Raw genomic sequence first — 19431 nt, 5'->3', positions numbered from 1 at the left:
ATGGTAAGTAAATGGAAAGACAAGCTACAGACTGAGAGAAAATAGTTGCAAATCATATATCTAGTAAAGAGCTTAAATGTAGAATATATAAAGAATTCTTACGATTTAATATGACAAACAACTCAATTTTAAAATGGGCAACTGACTTGAATAAACATTTCACCAAAAAGACATATGAATGGCACGCGGAAAGATTCCCAACACCACTAGAACGACTATAATAAAAAAGGTAGACACTGCCAAGTGTTGCTGGGGATGTGGAGGCTCTGGAACCCTTATTCACTGTTGATGGGAATGTAAAGTATTACAGTCACATTAGAATACTGTTTGGCAGTTTCAGGAAATTTTAAATTAAAAAATTACCATGTGATCTAACAATTCCACTCCAAGAGAAATGGAAATATATGTCCACACGAAGTCTTTCATGCCCATGTTCATAGCAGTGTTAGTCATGACAGCTAAAATCTGGAAAGAATCCAAATGTTCAACAACAGGTTAATGGATAAACAAAATATAGTGTATCCATACAATGGATAATTGAGCAATAAAAAGGAACAAAATACTTTGTACAATAGGAACAAATATCAAAAGCATTATCCTAAGTAAAAAGAAGCCAGATGCAAATGACTACACATTGCATGATTCCAGCTACATGTAATGTCCCGAAAAAGCAAATTTATAGCAACAGAAGCAGACCTGTAGGTGCCTGGGTCTTGGGAGAGGTAGGATGGGAGGAGCGTTTGACTGAAAATGAGCTCAAGGAAACTTTGGGGGTGGGGGGAGTAGAAAAGTGCTAAAACTAGATTGTAGTGATAGTTGTACAACTCTATAAATTTGCTTAAAAATCTATTAATTATACACTGAAAAGGGATACATTTTATGGTATGTAAGTTATTACTCAAATAATGCTTTAACAATGTTTTAACAAATAAAGACAATTAAAGATCACAGACAAATCTAAAGTAAGAATAAGGAGGAAAATAATAAAGATACATATGTTGTTGTGTGCCATTGAGTTGATTTCAATTCATAGTGACACTATAGGACAGAGTAGAACTGCCCCATAGGATTTCCTAGGTTGTAATCTTTGCAGGAGCATATTGCCAGATCCTTTCTCACTCAGAGCGACTGGTAGGTTTGAACCACCACGCTTTCAGTTAGAAGCTGACCAATTAACCACTGTGCCACCAGGACTCCTAATAAAGAGAATCAACACAAGCAAAAGTTGGTTTTTAGGGAGAAATATTCAAAACAGTAAAGTTCTGGCAAGACTGATTAAGTAAAAGACAGAAAACACAAAAGATAATGATATTAAGCATAACAAAGGAGTCGGAACCACAGACACAATAGAAATAGATAAAGGAGGATGAAGATACTGCAGGCCAGGAAAGAGTATGAGCATAGTGAGTATAGTGGGTAGAGTGAGTGGATCAATTTAACTACTGCAGAAAGAGTAGTGAGATATAAGGCTGTGAACATAGGTAAGGAATTGTATACTTTAAGGGTATCAAATGAAAGTCATCGAAAATTTAAGAAGAAAAAAAGTAGCCAAAAGCTAAAATAAATATTAAAATAAGATAAATATATTGTCTTCAGTTCATGTGTATCCTGACCATGGAATACTCTCTCTAAACAAACCCTAAGTCATGGCAAATTTTATGTGGCATCTGCCACATGCGAGTTCTGTAGAGGCTATAGTGATATTCATTTGAAAGAGCACTCCATACTGAAGCACATAGAAATTACAGCAGAACCCCTAACCCATCGTGAAGTGTGGCTAGAGCAGTTCCACACCGCATATCTAGCTGTACCAAGACATTTCAAATAAGCCATGGCTTTTGAAAGAGCACCAATTATCATTTATTATGATTACTGATGTTAACATTCATCTATCAAAACCTCCAAGTGCAACGAGAAAGTCCTAACAGCAGTTTCTTAATTACCATAATTAGTACCAAGCTAAGCAAAATACCTTCAACAAAACTGTCACATCTAGGCTAACGTTTGACTAAACAGCTGGGCACCATAACCTAGCCAAGCTGACACATAAAATTAACCATCACAGTCCACCCCTTGACTATTTGGCACCCATTCACATTGCCTTAAATTATAATCTCCAAATAAAGACAATAATAAAGCAATACTTCTATCTAACATGATACAACTACCCTCCATACAACTGACAACTCACCAACCCTTTCCCCAGAGAGGATGCAATGTCCTTGAGTGATTTTCGCTCTGCTCCTTGTATTCTATAACTCAAATACTAGGAGGTAAAGTGAACACATCTTATGTTACATGATAAGAAAGAGGATGAGAAAGAATAAAACAAGTATATGTAATATATACATATATTACATAATGATATAATATACTTACATTAATAAACATTCATAACAAAATAAAAAATACTCATGCCTTTACAGTTCTCATTTCTGCAACTGATCAAGTGATTGTAGCTGATATTTATAGCTACGTTCTTCCACTACACAGTCCATTTCCCTTTACCCTCAGCAAGCACCTCAGCTGGTCATGGTTCTTTGCCTGGTGGGATGAACCAAAACCACATTCTTAAAGGGTCTGGGCCATTAGCAGTCCTACCTGAACTGGGTTGTTAGAAGATAATTCAAAACCGGTTGCAGCAGTACATCTACATGGAACTGCCAAAAGGTCAAGCTGGATTCAGAACAGGATGTAGAATGAGGGTATCATTACTGATGTCAGATGGATCTTGGCTGAATGCAGAGAATAACAGAAAGATATTTACCTGTGTTTTATTGACTACGTAAAAAGTTCATAACAACTTATGGATAACACTGCAAAGAATGGAAATTCCAAAACAACTGCACTCATGAGGAACTTGAACATAGACAAACAGGCAGCCCGTCAAACAGAACAAGGGGATACCACATGGTTTAAAATCAGGAAAGGTGTGCATCAGGGTTGTATCCTTTCTCCATACTTATTCAGTCTCTATGCTGAGCAAATAATCTGAGAAGCTGGACTACATGAAGAAGAATGAGGCATCAGGATTGAAGGAAGACTCGTTAACAACCTGCAAAATGCAGATGACACAACCTTGCTAACTGAAAGCAAAGAGGATTTTAGCACTTACTGATGAAGATAAAAGGCTACAGCCTTCAGTACAGATTACACCTCAACATAAAGAAAACAAAAGTCCTCACAACTGGACCAATAAGCAACATCATGAAAAACAGAGAAAATATTGAAAGTTGTCAAGCATTTCATTTTACTTGGATTCACAATCAACATCCATGGAAGCAACAGAAAATCAAATGACGTATTGCATTGAGCAAATATGCTGCAAAAGACCTCTTTAAAGTGTTAAAAAGCAAAGATGTCACTTCAAGGACTAAGGTGCTCCTGTCTCAAGCCACTGTATTTTCAATCGCCTCGTATGATGTGAAAGCTAGACAATGAATAAGGAAGACCAAAGAAGAATTGATGCTGCTGAATTACAGTGTTTGCAAAGAATATGAAAAATACATGGACTTCCAGAAGAACAAAAATGTCTGTCATGGAAGAGATACAGCCAGAGTGCTCCTTGGAAGTGAGGACGGTAAGACTTTGTCTCAAGTACTTTGGACATGTTATCAGGAGGGACCAGTCCCTGGAGAAGAACATCATGCCTGGTAAGGTAGAGGGTCAGTGAAAAAGAGGAAGACACTCGACGAGGTGAACTGACACAGTGGCTGCAACAATGGGGTCAAACATAGCAACAATTGTGAGGATGACACAGGACTGGGCAGCATTTCTTTCTGTTGTACAAAAGCTGACTATGAGTCAGAACCGACTTAATGGCACCTAACAACAACAACAGTTTTTCACTGACTTTAATCACAGGGCTCAGTAGTACTATGAGATATCTTAAGATATCTCCTGTATTCCCGGCATAGTCTTCGTTGTCTTCATCGTGTAGTAGCAATCCAAGTAGCCCCTGGTAATCAGGAGCAATCACCCCTGCCAGTATAGTAACTCCTTTCTTTGCCTGTTGATTGAGAGGCATAAGAAACTCAAAGTGGCTGGGTGGCAGCACCAAGCCGAGAAAGATACACTTTAGTCTATAGGGAATGGGAAGTCACTGAAAGGCTTCTAAGAAGAGTAGGGGTAGCAATGTGATCAGATCTCTATTTTAGGCAGATCTTTCTAGCAGCTGAATGAGTAAAAAGAATGGGCAGGAAGACTAGAGCTCTTGCAATAACGCAGGTAAGAGGTAACACAGCCAAAGTAAGGAAATGAAGAGCGACACAGAAAGTTATGGGAGATATTCACGAGAGACAGAAACTCCTCTTCTAAGGTAAACTAAGTTATTTCTTCATAAAGGACCATTTCTGTCAGTTTAGATCAATATCATAACTTGACAGAACCTTTCTTTATTCTAGGACAAATAAAGTAATACAACCAAATTTTCTTTCTCGTATGTAGAGAATTCTCCCAGCCTGGATGTGCACAGCCTCCCAGTGTTAGGAGTCATCACTTGCTTTGAACAAGCCCCACACTGCACAACTGAATACAGATATTTTACATGAAAGTCCCTGACAACACAATTAAGTACGGACTAGAAACTCCATTCTCCAAAGTTCAAAACTGAGTTTGAACATAAGCTCCTAGGTTTCTGAAGGCATAAAATCTCAAAGCTCACATTTCTGATAAATTCAAAAAGCTAATGAGAGTTGAATCCCTTACCTCTGTTTCCTGGGTCAGCTTTGTATTTTCCTAGCACGCAAACGGTGCTTGGGGGGCCCCCCACTATGTCACAATGTGCTCATGGCAGGAGCGGTAATGCCAGGTAATTATAACTTGCCAGTGTCAAAATTCATTTAAAGATTTTTATCAAAGGATCTCACAGCACATTGAGTTATTGGCGGAACACTTCCCAATATTGGGTCTCTTACAATTCTTTCCATGGCTCACTCTCACAATGACCTAGTGAAATAGGATTCATAAATTTATTCCCATTTTACAAAGAAGAACAAGTTTCATATAATAAGGCAGGTAAGTAGCACTTTCCTCAAAGTTCTAGGGACAATGGTGACTTCAACAAACACAAAATTTGTATGTATATGTGTATATATAAACCAAACCAAACCCATGCCTTTGAGTTGATTCCAACTGGTAGTGACCCTATATATAAATATATGTATATATATACATATATACAAATACATATACGGTTGTTCCTCAGTATCCATAGGGGATTGGTTCCAGGACACCCACAGATACCAAAATCAGAGGATGCTCAAGTCCCTTATATACAATGGCATAGTATTTACATATAACCTACACACATCCTCCCGCATACATTGAATCATCTCTAGATACAACACCTAATACAATGAAAATGCTATGTTCATAGTTGTTCATGCTTACACTTAACACCTAATCCTTTCTCAGTCTTTGCACGCTCAAACACTGAGTGCCAGAGAGAGACTGAGGAGCTGTGAGATGGCGGGAGGCTACAGCAGGGGATGCTGGCACATCACTGCATTCATTTAGTGTAGTGCTTACCTAGCTGGCAAATTTGTTTTGCCTTTTGGAACTTTCTCCCACCCCCTGCCCCCCAAAATCCACAGATGCGGAACCCTCAGATATGGAGGGCTGACTGCCTATATGTACCAACCAGTTGCTGGTGAGTCAACTCCAACTCATGACCACCCCATGTGTGTCAGAGTGGAACTCTGGTCTGTAGGCTGATTTTTTTCAATGGCTGATTTTGAAGGAAGTAGATAGCCAGGCCTTTCTTCTGAGGTGCCTCTGGGTGGACTCGAACTTCCAACCTTTCAGTTAGCAGTTGAGCGCATTAACCATTTACACCACCCAGGGACTTTCTATTTATATAGCGCTCTGGTGGTGCAGTGGTTAAACATTTGGCTGCTAACCAAGAGGTCTGCAGTTTGAATCTACCAGTGCTCCTTGGAAACCCTACGGGGCAGTTCTACTCTGTCCTATAGGGTCGCTATGAATATATAAGATTATATAGTCTGTTACAATGTCAACTGATGGATAAAATTTGGTGAGATTAAAAAAAAAAGTAATAAATTATTTGTTTGTTTACTTTGAAAGAGTATTGACTTGAAAGACCTGGGTCTGTCACCAGCCAGCCATATGATCCTAGGAAATCACTTAATATCTCTAAGCTTCAGTTATTTCTTAGGTTGACTGAGGAACTTTTTAACATAGATTAATATTTTTCAAATTGTTGTGCAGAGTCCTAGGATTTCAGAAAGATGCCTCAAGAACCACCTTGAAAAGAAAGGCCAGGCCCACTTTACCTCTTTATTCATCGGGGTTTGGCATCAGAACTTAAGAACTCATCTAAGGAAAGGGAACTTAGAAAAGAAAACCACAACGAGATGGTCTTCAAAGCTTCTTCTGGCCCTTATGTTCTGTGACGGCCGACAGAGGCATCTTCACTTATTTTTCTGTCTTTTTATAATATGCAAATGTTCATTACAAAAATGAAAGTCTGCTGACTAACCTTAATTAGGAGTATTTATCACAATGTCACATAAAGTTCCTCAACCTCGTCATTGTTGAAATTTTGGCCCAGATGATTCTTTGCCCTGGGGTGGAGGACAGTTAGCAGCATTCCTGGTCTCTACCAACTAGATGTCAATAGCACCCCCATCCCAGCTGTGACAACTAACAATGTCTCCACACATTGTCAATGTGCCTGGGAAGGGGAGCAAAACGTTCCCAGTTGAAAACCACTGTGTTAAAATAACTCAAATCTCTTCACAGCCCATCAGGAGAAGCCAGGAAGATGTGATCCTGGCCTGTGATACATTCATCGGCACTCAGGCCCAGTGAGCCTTTTCCACAAATAAAACACACACACACAGAAACAGTAACAAAAGAGAATGTTTATGCCCTCGTTTTTCTCCTTGATCAAGAGAGGTTAAGACACAGGGGAACAAATAAATGAAAAGGAGCCTCCGTGAGGAAACTGCTGACATCGTCCAGGGCTGAGTTCACTGCCACCTGTGCAGCTTCACCGGGCTCTGCTTACCCACAAGGGCCCCAGCTGTTGCTGTCTTGAAATTCTTTACAATCATGTCTTTGAATTTTTGTTTTCCAAGTGAAGTCCGATGGGACAGTGGAGCGTGTGCCAGGGTCCTGCTCACTGCTAGCTTTACCGCTCGCTGCCTCTCCACCTCCGTGGGGTGAGTTCTAGGTAGCCCCCTCCCCACCCTCACACCAAAATCCTGCAGCATCAGCGGAGGTGGGGGAGAGATGGGCAGAGACCCCTGCGCCACGTGAGCATGAGTCAGGGAGTGTTGGGATAGGGCATACCCCATGGCATCTGAGGGTTGAGCAAGGCAGTGCCAAAACCACCCCAGGCTGGCAGACCCATGGAGCACTCTACAGGCAACTGAGCAGGGGCCTCTTGCCCACTCCTAATCCAGGTACTGAGTGTGTCCCCAACGAGAGGCTGCAATCCCTTGGGGGTCCCATCTGCCTTGATTTGGGGTTTCAGCTGACGGAAGGTTAGACAGGCTTTCCTGGCCCTGGAGCAAACCAGGCACTTGCCGTTTGCACTAAAAAAAACCCAAAAACCCACTGCCATTGAGTTGATTCCCACTAATAGCAACCCTATAGAACCTGCCTTGCCCTGCCCTGCCCTGCCCTGCCCTGCCCCGCCCAACCCCACCCAGCCCTGCTGCCATCATCAGAAGCCTGGAGCTCCACCGTCCTGGACTAAGTCCCTTGGAACAGACCTACAGTCTCCTGAAAATTTACACTGAGCCTTGCTGCAGGCCAGGGCTGCCCAGTGGACAATCGCAGCTCCATCACTCTACCAGGAGGGTATGGAGGGGTCAGCCACACGGGGTTGGGACACAGAGTGCAGGTAGAATCAGCCTGACCCAGACAGAGCATGGGTCAGACTGTGCAAAGGAAAGCTCACTTCCAGTAACCACATGTCCAGAGGCAGAGAATACCGGAAAGTGTGGGTAATAGTTCCTGGCCATCTGATTGGAACATGTATGTGTAATGGAGAGGCTGACAATCTGCTATTGGCTTTATACCCTGGTGGCGCAATGGTTTACTGGCTCAGCTGCTGAACAAAAGGTCAGAGGTTTGAAACCACCTCATGCTCCACAGGAGAAAAGTCCTGGCGATCTGCTCTGGTAAAGATTTCAGCCTAGGAAACCATATGGGGCAGTTCTACTCTGTCCTGTAGGGTCACTAGGAGCTGGAATCGACTTGGCACACAACAACAACATACTCTTAGGTCTTTGTTTCCTGACTTTTGGATGCGTTTGCTCACTCTTTCCTTCCAGACTCCACTCCCTTGGTTTCCATATCCCCAGTCTGACTGCTCCACTCTCCAGTTATCCCACTGGTCTCCTTCCGGAGCTCCTGCTTCCCTGCTTGCCCTGGAAGTGCTTATGTTCCCTTGTCCTTTTCCCGTTCTATTTTCTGGTCGTGCAGTCTCATCCACATCCATGGGGTCAAATACCACCTATGTGCCGTTGACTCTGAAGCAAGGCAAGCAGCAGAATTTTCAGGTCTCAGTGCAAAAAGGAAGATGCAGGAAAGGTCATGTTAAAGGTGCTAAAATACAAAGTTTTTTTTTTTCCTTTTTTCTAGCAGCCTTTCTCTTGACTTAGCATTGTGCCTTTTTATTTGCTATTTAATATCATTGTAAGTGAAGAAAGTTGAAATTTTGGATTATTAGCTTGAGTTTAGATTGTACAATGCCAGTTTTCAGTGCAAATATAGAAGCATTTAACTCGTATGCAGTCACCGAAATGAGACAACTTGTGTTTCATAGCTTATGGTACTTACACATGCATTACAAGGGCAGGGAAACGCTGCAGGAAATTAACTCGGTTTGATTTCACGTCTAGATACATGCACTTTCTAAAGGGAAGGAGTTATGTGTTGCCCTATCCTTTTCAATGCGTTTGGCGCACACAGGAAGTAACAGGAGTAAGAAAGGGTATGACAGGGCTTCTTGGTCATTTGTGTTCTTAAAATGCCTTTGCCTTCTTTTTGCACTGACAGCAGATTCTGGCCACCAGGACACCGTGGTCTCCCGGGGCTGCCGGCACCTTCGCTTACACAGTTGTAGATACAACAGACTTACCTTGTGCTTGCTGTGGGTTTCACGTAACTCCACACATGGTGGGTCCACTGGAATTCTGTGCTCACCAGACGAAAAGAACAGGGTATGCAAGCCGAGCAGGAAGGCGCCCGGCCAGGAATATGGCCGGTATCTCCTCTACTCATCCACGTGCTCCGTGGTCCCATTGAAGGTCACTGACAAAAAAGTTCAAAGATAAAACAAAGAATTTCAAGGAAGAAACAGCAGAGCAGTAAACCCAGGGTAAAGTCCTCTTCCATCCCAGACCTCTTTTGTAAGCTACCGACTTAAAGAACCACATGTCTCCTACCCGTTTTCATCTCAGTATGTAATGAAGTGCTCACCTTGCTATCTCCTTATTTCCCAACTCAGGAAAAGCCTCTGCCTCCCTCCTGTCCACCTCCTGTTCTCACAGGGCAGAACTTCTGGGCTCTTTCTCTGGCTTCTTTTTATTCTCACATCTAATCAGTCACCTCTGAGTTTAGTTTTAAAGCTTGAACATCTCTTTAAAATCTCACCTGATTACTCCAGTCACATTTCCCTGCCTTCATTCTCCTCCATCCCAGAGATGTGTGTTTCCAAAGGGAATTTGATCTCTTTGTTGCATACAAACCTTCCAAGCCTCTCCATCATATCGTTGTTGTTGTTAGCGCCTATCAAGTCAGCCCTCGACTCATGGTGACCCCACACACAATAGAACAAAACACTTCCCAGTCCTGCAGCATCCCCGTGATTGGCTGGGGATCAGACATTAGGATCCATAGGGTTTTCATTGGCTGATTTTTAGAAATAGATCACCAGGCCTTTCTTCCTAGTCTGTCTTAGTCTGGAGGCTCCGTTGAAACTTGTTCAGCATCACAGCACTGACAGATGCATGGGGGCTGCACCTGAGATACACTGGCCAGGAACTGAACCTGGGTTTCCTGCATGGAAGGTGACAATGCTACCATTGAACCACAAATATTCCCTCCATCACATCAGAGGGAGCCATTACAAGTTCCTTTCATTTCACGTGTAAGACCTTTTGTGACCTGGTCCCTGGCTACATTTCCAATCTCAAATGTCACCACTCCTTGACACAGACCTTCCTCTACAAATACCCTTAGTAAACAATTCTAAAAGTCCCCAGTCGCATCATATGCTCTCATGCCTCTCTGTTCCTTGCTCAGGCTATTTCCTCTGCCTGGAGTGCCTTTCCCTCAGCTAATGCTTACTCACCCTTCAAGACCAAATTTAAATATCCTTTTCTCCAGAAACTCTCTTCATACCCACCCCACTCAGGATTAGAATCTTTAGGATTCTCTCGTATTTTATGATACTTCTTCCATGATCTGTAGCTCATCATGAAGCATTTTCAGTTCCTAGCTTACTTGTCTGTCTCCTGTCTAAACTGTGTCCCAAGTGCAAGGCCTGTGTCTTGTTCATTTCCGTATCCCCAGCAGATTGCATGGTGCCTGGCACTACCGACGGCTTGATAGTTCCTGTGGGCTGAGGGGTGTGAGGAGAATAGATGAATCACAGGTTATCTGACCTACTCCGGCCTAACTCCTCCACTCTTAACTGGATTGCTTAACAACCTTCTTTCTAAGAGATGTCTCTCTGACTAGTTCTTCTATTTTCCTGGGAACCCTGGTTAAGTAGATTGACATTTTTCAAAGGTATTCTTCTCTCTGTAAGTACTAAATGTCTTGTGACCTCAGACTATGCTTGCTTTTGCTCTCCTCTCGAACTTATCAGAGGGTCTGAAACATAGTAGGTCCTTAATAAATATTTACTGAATGAATGAATGAGCCCGCCTTCTACTGCCCATTTTTTCCCTTTAGGAAGTTCCTTGGGTGCCACAGGGACCCTATGAAAGGAAGCAGGTGAAACTAAAACACGAAATTACCCTTATATTCGGCTCAAGAAAAGCATCGATGGCAAAGCCAAAGATAAGAAGCCCTTATTTAGTTCCCGCTCACTGAAGGAGGGGAAAAAAGCCTAAAAATAACTCTTGTGAGTGTTTTAATTTTCTGCCAAAGTCCCCAGATACACCAATGAGCTGGGATGCCACAGGATAAGGAATGAGTTCATCTCTCAAATCACAGTAACATCTGCATCATGTTAAGACTCGTGTCATGGTTTTGTGGCGACGGACTAAACTAAACTGTTGTAACTGAGATTAATTGACCATTTTCTGTAACAAAGTGCTATAAGTACTACCAAAGCCAACAGAGAAAGCCATGTGGTTGGAACAAAACAAGGAAACTCTTACTACAGAAGGGTAGGATTGTCATCAAGTTCTGAACTGCAATAAACTGCATCCTAGTGTACTGTTCAATTTCTAAATGGTAAAAAGGTCATTTTATAGGTTAATAATAATAACCACTATATTTTTTTCAACTCTGAGAATTTTCCAAATGGCTATTAAAAAACCCAAAGCATTTTTTCCATTATCATTAAATTGACTCATATGGGTCACGCACCAATAGGGCAAAGGTGAATCAGTTCTGCATCCATGCTCATTTTATGTCATCTTCTAAAGACAGTAAAGGCAGTGGGGTCTCCTACGATCCAAGCTCACTAATGATTCCACCAAACAGACTGCACTTAGGGCCAGGTGTGTGAGAATTCTCACAGGCAAATGTCTATTTCTAGGATACGCTCTTCTTGAGAAGACACATTAAATACTGACCTCTGGATCTGACCAATCAGCTACGGCATGGTAAGGACAGAGACAAAATGAAAAAAAATTGTACCAAATTTACCTCCAAAGCGATTTCTGGATTTACAGATCTCACCAGTTACTTCCACACAGACAATAAATTCACTTCTCAAGCAATCTGTTGTGAGCCAGTAAATAACAAACATATTATTTTTTTACACATACCATGCAAATATCAAAACATTACTGGTAAATGATATTTAGGAAATTGACAAAAGCCCCTAGACTCATTTCAGCTCCATTTCTATTTGCTTACAATTTCAAATATGTAAATCTCACTAAAAAACAAAAAGAATAAATTTGAATGCAGAGATTGGAACATATAAAACAGTATCTCATGAAAAATATGCAGTGCCAGAGGGGTGCTGAAAACATAACTATTCTTCAGAATCTTTTTATTATATATTACTCATTAGAAATGTGCCAAAATTCATTAATGTGAAATTTAAAGGGGCCTGACACAGTGTTCCTTGGAGATTTCCATGTGTCTTGGCATCCATCTTCCTCTGGGTCTAGGAGGTTCTCTGCACAGGGACTCTGGGTCCAAAGGATTCACTCCATTCCTGGCTCTTTTTTCTTGGTGGTACTGAGGTCCCTCTTTCTCTGCTTACTTCTCTGTCCTTTTATTTCTTGTAAGATAAAAGGTGATGCAGGCCAAACCCCAGAGACACACACCTTACATTGGATCAGAGCTGTGGCCTAAGTAAGAGTGTTGCATACCACCCTAATCTTCATTAACATGACCTAGTCCTGTCTCATTAAAATAACTGACAGCTCACTCCCAAATGGGACCATAACCACAGGCACAGAGGCTAGGATTTACACCAGAGCACAAAATGGAAAATAACCAGATTGTAAAATGGAGGACAAGCACACAACACTGGAAATCATGGCCTAGCAAAGTTGACACATAGTTTGAGGGGTCACAACTCAATCCATGATGCAGAGTAACATAAAATGTACTCTTCATCATTTATAGTCAATGTTTACTGTTATGGATTGAATTGTGTCCCCCAGGAAGATCTGTTGAAGTTCTAACCTGTGAATTTAATCTTGTTTGGAAATAGGGTCTTTGAAGATGTTATTATTATGCTAACATGAGGTCATACTGGAGTAGGGTTGAACCTCATCCAGTCTAAGTGATGTCCTATGAAAGAAGAGATGAGATACAGGGGAGGCAGAGATTGGAACATCAAGGATCACCAGAAGCTAGGAAAGAGGCATGAATAGACTCTTCCTCAGAGCCCTCAGCAAAAATTGACATGATTTTGGACTCCTCGCCTCCAGAACTGTGAGAGAATAAATTTCTCTTCTTACAAGCCACCTTGCTAGTGATACTTTATTACAGCCACCCTAGGACACTAATGCTTTTGTTGTTGCTATTGTTGTTCTTCTTGTTCGGTGTCGTCAGTCAATTCCAACTCATAGCGACCCCATGTACAACAGAACGAAACACTGCTCAGTCATGCGTCATCCTCACAATCATTATGCTTGAGCCCATTGTTGCAGCCACTGTGTCAATTTACAGCTGTTTCTTCTCATTTTGAGCCGTGCCACATCAGCAAATGAAGGTCCCAAAAGCTTGACTCCATCCACGCCATTAAGGTTGACTCTATTTTGAAAGGCAACTCTTCCCCAGGTATACTTTGAGCGCCTTCCAATCTGCGGGGCTCATCTTCCAGCACTGTATCAGGCAATGTTTCGCTGCTATTCATGAGGTTTTCACTGGATAATTCCTTCAAAAGCAGACTGCCAGGTCCTTCTTGCTAGTTTTTCTTAGTCTGAGAACTCAGCTCCGAAACCTGTCAGCTATGGGTGACTCTGCTGGTATTTGAATACTAGTGGCATAGCTTCCAGCATCAAAGCAACACGCAAGCCCCCACACTACGACAAGCTGACAGACGTATGGGGGAAACTAATACTCACCATAAAGTACTTACAGTGGGCGTTGACATTTGTCTCCAGTTTTTTTTCTCAGGAAAGAGCTAGTGAAATCTCTCCAGGTGGCCAAGGACTGTCCCATAGTCTCACTGGAATACCTGCTTCTTGTTTCAGAGATCCTGTTCCTCAGCCTTGGACAGTGCATGTGCACCATTTGTGCCTGGTTGCTGCATTTTGTCTATGGATTTCTACAGAAGTCTTTGCTCTCCTCTAATACCCTGGGCAAAACTGAGACCCCAGACCTGCACGCTGGACCTGACTGCCTCTCTAACATGAGAATATTATGTAGACATATCTGTGCTCTCTCACTAGAATCAGATTCATCCCTGAGGTGATGGGTAGGGGGCAGAGGAGACAGCAGAGTTGTAGGGACCAGGGCATGGGCTTGTTAATGTCAGTTTATAGACAGGACTTGCTCCCTACTTACAGCTGGAGACTAAAAATGGTTCTCTGATTTTTGCGCTGACCTGTTTAACACTATCAAGCTTCACTCCCGCACACGTCCCTTGAGATGGTTATTAAATAACCACAACCAGCCCAACATTGTCTAGTTGATGATTGTGTGAAAAAATGAGTCTTTTTTTTTTTCATACTCCAAGGTATATGTAGATTAAAATTGCATAAGACAAACATGGGAGGCTTGGGTGATTCATTTTGGAGAGCACGCTTTTTAAAAATTGAATTAAAACCTTCAAAGACATATTCCCCAGCTTTAGTGAGACATCATTCTAGGCAAACTAGGCACAAGAATGGTTTTTAACCTTTCAGAAGCATTGGGGTGAATGAAAATTCTTCAAAGCAAAATGAGTGTATTATTTCCTCTTTTATTCTATTCCTATATCAAAACCAAGGGTTGAAAAGGAGGGAAAGGAGAGAGGGTATTAGAATGAACCAATTTTTATCTAGCTAATTGAGAAAGGGTCCTAGGAGGTAGGTAATGACACGGGAGAAAAAAATTGAGCACACTAAGGTTGAAGGCGGTAACTCAGGAGTAAGATGTCCTAACCCAGGCAAAGCTCAGAGATGAAAAAAAAAATGAAGAAATAGAAAAGCCAATTTTAGTTTTCTCTTATCCATTCAATTAGATGGTCCAAAGCTAGACACAAACACATTTTTTCTGGGTCTACAAAATATGTTTTATGCCAAAATTCTGACTCTCATCACAATTTGCCACAACTGTTTATCTCTTTAGCAACAAAGCAGAGCAACAAGATATATCAACAAAAAATAGCATTTTCTACTGAACTATTATTCAAGAACAAATCTGTCTTGGAAGAAGTACAACCAGAATACTCCGTGGAACCAAGGATGGTGAGACTGTGTCTCACATACTTTGGACATATTGTCAGGAGTGATCAGTCCCGGGAGGACAGCATGCTTCAGTGAAAAAGAGGAAGACCCTCAATGAGATGGATTGACGCAGGCTGCAACAATGGGCTCAAGCATACCGACAACGGTGAGGATGCAGCACCAGACAGTGTTTTGTTCTGTTGTACCTGGGATTACTGAGTTGGAACCAACTCGACAGCACCTAACAACAACAACAATTATTCAGCTATCTCATATTTCTCTCCTACCGTTGAAATAAAAGATGTTAGTTGTGATAATTACTGAAATTTTCAAGGACAAGGGGAATTTAACTTTTAGGAAGAAATTGGTTTGTAGCAAAAAATAAATTAATTTGGAAAAGAACAAAACTAATTTTCTAAAGTAACTCATATCGCCCCACGCCAATATTCCCCCTACTTTGCCACAGTCATCCCACATAAGGACTTAAAGTGTATGTTCTTATGGGAAGTTAGAAGGAACCTGCCAGTGAGTTGGCCCCTGACTCATGGACACCCCCTGGAGACCCCATGCACAAGAGAACAAAATACTGCCCAGTCCTGTGCCATCCCTATGATCAGTTGCAGATCGGACCATTGGGATCCCTAGGGGTTTGTAGGAAGTAGGTCTCCAAGCCTTTCTTCTTAGTCCTTCTTAGTCTGGAAGTGCCACTGAAACCTGCTTAGCATCACAGCAACACACAAGCTTCCAGTTCTCACAAAGAAGGTAAGAATTCTACTACTGAAACTCCAGTGCCTCGGAGGGTTTCTATTCCAATCATCTTATTTTGCAGATGAGGAACCAAAGATCTAGGGTCAACTAGTGACTTCCCTAAGAGTAAATAGTGGGCTCAGGCAGAAGCTGAGTGAGAGCTTTTGACTCTAGTTCTTTCCACTGCGCAGTAAACTTTGCACCAGTGGAAAGACATCGCAGTCAGAGAAAATCTCCATTTGTCATCTCTAGGACATTTTATAAACTAGTGGATTTTAACCAAGGGAAAGAATAAACCAAGGTCATATGAGTTTGAACAAGGAGCTTGAAAGGTTTTTGCTTTTTCTGGGTGATGTCTCACCCTTGATCCACTTTGTAGGAATTTGATGAGTAAAACAGATTCTCCATTTACCTTTGAAAACACAGTTCATTTCTCTTTAGCAAAATAAACTCAAGTGTGCACCAGAGTTCATTTTTATCATGAAATGAAATATATTCTCCTCACCTTTCACAAGAATTTGTAACGTCTGAACCACTTCCTTCAGAAATCATCATGCTGTAGTAAATGGGACTCACATTAATTCCATTCTGTTTCTAATCTCATCAACAACTTTATATGTACAATTTTTTTTACTTCTACATAATTGTTGGAGCCCTGGTGGTACAATGGCTAAATACATAGTTATTAAATATCAGCCTTACACTATGTGAATCTATAATCCTGAACAGAGAGGACAAAGTGTAATTAGAAATCCTGCAAACTTCCTGGGGAAGAAAAAGAAAGTGGAAAGGGCTTATTTTAATAGCTTTTGCATATCAGAATTTGCCGCGTCTTAACAAACATTTAGGGGAATATAATCAAGACTTTTTCAAACTTCCTGCTTCCTCTTTAACATTTTCTCCAGTGTCTTCATAAGAAGTGTAGTACTACATTTCACCTTTCCACTTTGGCTCTTGATGTAAACACCATCAGAAATGCCCATAAAGCAAAATAAGATTAATATTGTTAAACAACAAACACTGCAAAATACAGGCATTTTGTGTACTTTAGATACTTAAAAGAAATGTTGTAAAACAAGGCACAGAAACTCTGGACAAATCACACCAGGATTCAAATTGCTTTAGCAGTTAGCCTAAGCACATAAAAAAATATATCTATAATAAGACCACAGGCTGGCAAATACAAGATATACAAAGGGTAACTATTAAGAACAATTTGAATCTGCCCCCTCTTTCTAATCCAGGAAGAATCCCCTTAATAATAGACTAGGGATTATAGAGAGAATTCAAGGTTTTGTTTATTTAAAACCCTACAGTCCCTTCCCAATTTTGGTTAAAAAATATATAGCCTTCTCCCATATTTACTACTATAACCTTGCCTTTTTCTCTGGAACCATCAAAAGAAGAATACTGGTATAAAAAAAGAAAAGAAGAAATTTATGGAAATTAAGAGTGCACGCTCTAGGGAAAGAAGGAAGAGTGAAAATCCTAAATCTGTGTGACTCTATGTAATTAAGCTTCAACCAACAATTTAATTTACTCAGCTATTATAACAGGAAGTAATCCATGGGATCCTACACAGTCAATCTGAAATAACCATTTTGTAACTGATGCATTAATAGCTCATCTGATTGACCATGTAGATTGTCCCTACAGAAATATCCACCGAGCTAAAAAAGAGCCCTGGGCTTACGTACTTATGAGTCCATAAGGAATACTTAGTTTCACTTGGCAACATTAAATGGAAAAAAAAATGTTATTATGAAGGTCAGCTATCAAGCAAATGAACATCTAGAATTCTGACTCCTCACCGGGAACAGATTAAGGCATGTGAGGGTCCCTAAACACTGATAGTCAGTGGTGTCTCCTCCTCTGCTGACTCATGCTTTCGCACGGGATATGTAAGTTACGTATATACACATGTATATATGTAAATACTTGTGTGTGTCTTAGCTATACATGATGTAACTTCTTTTTAAATGTAACTTTGATATTGGCAATTGAATGCAAAATTGGCATATGCCATCTTAGTGGAATGAGATGACATAGATTATAAATTTTTTAGTGGATTCAGGGTACTAAGATTTTTACTATACATCATATTTTCTACAAAAAGAATATTCCACATATTCTACAACAAAGAAAGGATTCAGTGAACTTAGCTGTTTCAATAATCAATGTAAAATTATTTTGATCTCCCACAACAAGAAATTGATTTTCACTAGTTTTGCTTTAAAAGGCTCGTACTTCAATTTCAATACTTGTTTTGTGATAAATGCTATAATTATAAATGAACATATGGAAAGATCATTAAAAGAAAATTTAATGATCAGAAAACAAACATTACAACAAATTAATATATTTTATTTTTAGATAGATCTTTCATCTCTAACATGTTATAATTAAAAACATTTTTTTCTACTCTTTGCTTTTACAAAGTCTTCAGTGATATCACCACAATTAAGCTGCCAAATAATGTCTACTTCCATACATAACAAAGACAATGAATTGAGTCTTTCTTAAATCATCATTGCATGATGAGGGTTTCTGAGTCTCTTCAAGTACAAAAATGAGGGTCCTGTTATGCAATTTCTGATCACTAAAGTTGGGAAGGAGCCCTGGTGCCATAGTGCATAAGCGCTATGCTTGCTAAACAGAAGCTCAGTCATTCAAATCCACCAGCTGCTCCTTGGAAACCCTATGGGCCAGTTCTACTCTGTCCTCTAGAGTTGCTATGAGTCAGAATGACTCCATGGCAATGAGTTTAAAGTTAGGAATACTTCTGGAGAGCTTCCATCACTACTTTTTTCTCTCTAATGCTTCCGTAGTGATGAACTGCTTGAAAACCAGTATCTGGCATTATTTGTTTTGTGTTTTCAAAATTTTCAAAACTTTCTCTTAAATTATGTAAATACCTTGAGAGAGGCAGAACCAAAATGGCGGAATAGAGAGACATTTCCAGCGAGACCTCTTTACAACCAAGACCTGGAAAAACAAGTGAAATGAGTATATTCGTGACAAGCTGGGAGCCCTGAGCTTCAAAGGCAAGCTTAGAAAATGAACTGAGGGGCAGGGGGAGGAAGAGACCCTTCAGAAACAGAGAGGAGTTACCAGACCTGAATCACAGGGAGCCCTCAGGTGCACTTTCTGGAGCCACGGCAGAGGGCTGGTACTAGCGTTTGGCTGCAGTTTCCTCAGGGAGAAGCAGCCAGCCATACAGCCTACTCACACCTCCAGAACCTGAGAAGAAAGGCACTCTCTACAAAACCTAAGTACTTCTGTATATTTTAACACACCCCCCACCCCAAGCTGGCTTCAGTGGATGAAATCCCTGGGCTTGAAATAGGCACTGTTGAAATAGAGCCATCCTCCCGACCTTTGAGAAGGACAAAAATTTGCAATTAGGGGAAAAGATAATCTGCCAGCTTCACTAACTGGGGGAGTTCAGGACAGAAGCAGCTCCTGTCCAGGCATAAACCATCCATGGACTTTGAGCACCTTTCCCTTCTGCACGGACCTGTGTGTGCCTATTTTGGAAGAATAGGCCCTTGTTGGAAGAGTCCAACTATTTCAGCTGTGCAGTAGAGAGGTGGGTGTTTGATGTTTGACATCATTTTGCCTATTAAACAAGGTCCTCACC

This window comes from Elephas maximus, chromosome 4, assembly GCF_024166365.1.
Source record: "Elephas maximus indicus isolate mEleMax1 chromosome 4, mEleMax1 primary haplotype, whole genome shotgun sequence".
In the NCBI taxonomy this organism is placed as follows: Eukaryota; Metazoa; Chordata; class Mammalia; order Proboscidea; family Elephantidae; genus Elephas; species Elephas maximus.
The sequence above is the reverse complement of the archived record's forward strand: the minus strand, read 5'-3'. Positions refer to the sequence as shown.